Raw genomic sequence first — 1,756 nt, 5'->3', positions numbered from 1 at the left:
TTCATAACTATTAGGACACCTGTTATGTTTGTATAGAAATGATAAATAAATGAAAAATAACATTTTTTTTATTGAAATATTTTTTGAGATTTTGCGTTGAAATTTTTGGAAGAAATCGATTTTGGAAATTTTGTCGTTCGCGAGTATTGAGACACCTGTTATGTTCGTACAGAAAGTATAAATAGATAGAAAATGAAAAATGAAATTTTTTTGATTGGAACTTTTTCTGAAATTTTCGGAAGAATTCGATTTTGGAAATTTTGTCGTTCGTGAGTATTGAGACACCTGTTATATTCGTACAGAAAGTACTATATGATCTAAATTACATTTCTTCCCCAAAGTTAGTATCGTATATCAGTAAAAATAAACGGTGTGCTCACGCTATTACTGTTCAACGTTTTTCTCGCAAGTAGATAATAGATTCGTGAGAAAAACAGGAGAAGACAAAGTTTCGTTATTTTCCAAGCACTAATTCTCAATATTAATAAAAATTTTCAACAATTTTCACATCGCAGCAATACCACAAATTTAAAAAAATTCATAGCTATAATTCCTTTTATATTACACGAGAATAAACTGATTTTCAAACTGAATTTTGTTTAATGCAGCATAATCATCGATGCACTATTAAGATCTTATTTTTATAATTGCACTTTAAATGGGAACAGATATTTAGAAGTTGAATCGTAGATAATGTAAATTTCAGTCTGAATAATTTTTTTTTGTTAACTTCCTTCCATTTCAATTCATATTTTTCACAGTCAACGAGGATTGATTTTCATAATGGCCGAAGATCCATTTTTATAATAACCGCTGTTCCATTACGCACATTTTTGTTGATCACTGATCTTCCACGTGCAGAAATGATCGGTGAAGTGTAATTCCCATGCGGCCAGTTAACCAACCTATATACGAAACATCAGTTTAACCTTTTAACTGTAGAGAACAAGTTAAATCGTTCCTTCTGATAAACATTTCTCGCCGTAACACTTGTACTTCTATTAAATTATTACTTTGTTGAAAAGTTGTCGATTAGCTTTAACTCGTGTTTCATTTCAAGCGTATACGAGTTTATGGGATGAGAAATTTAAGTTCACTCTTCTTTTCTCTCTCGTTTTTTTTACTCTTCTCGTGCGATTTAGATATTTGTCTTTTTTTCTAACAAATTCGAGAAGAAATAAGATTGTATATTTTCCGTAATATTTTCAGTTATTTCTTCGATCACAAAACAGTTGGTTCAATTTTTTTTTTTCTTTCAATATGAAAAGATAGTGAAAAGGGTCGTCACTTCGGTGTCACGCGTCGATTTCAATGAAATTTATGTAGGATGTATTATTCAAAAAAAAATATTCCACGCGTATTTCTTTTTTATCGACGATCCTCCGCATCTAGGGGGTGAAAATAACCATTAAAGCAGGGGCGAGAAACATATTTCCTTTACTATCTCGAAAGCTATTGGTTGCAGAGAAATGGGTTAAGTGGGGAAGTTGTATATTTTGAAACGAGGAATTCAGCAGTGTAGATAGTTTTTAAAAAATCTACTTGTACCAATAATGTATATAAAAATGTACAGTGTTCTACGGATTTTTGGGTACAATTGCAAATATGCGAGAGATACTGACAGATTTTTATTTTTTATTTCAATCTTTTTTGAAACATACTGTTTTCATAATATTAATAATAAGATCAACATAATGTTAATAATAATATCAACATAATATTAATGATTCTCTATCTTATATCAATTCTTTATTAC

The sequence above is a fragment of the Habropoda laboriosa genome, unplaced genomic scaffold, assembly GCF_001263275.1.
Source record: "Habropoda laboriosa isolate 0110345459 unplaced genomic scaffold, ASM126327v1 scaffold175, whole genome shotgun sequence".
Lineage (NCBI taxonomy): Eukaryota > Metazoa > Arthropoda > Insecta > Hymenoptera > Apidae > Habropoda > Habropoda laboriosa.
The sequence above is the reverse complement of the archived record's forward strand: the minus strand, read 5'-3'. Positions refer to the sequence as shown.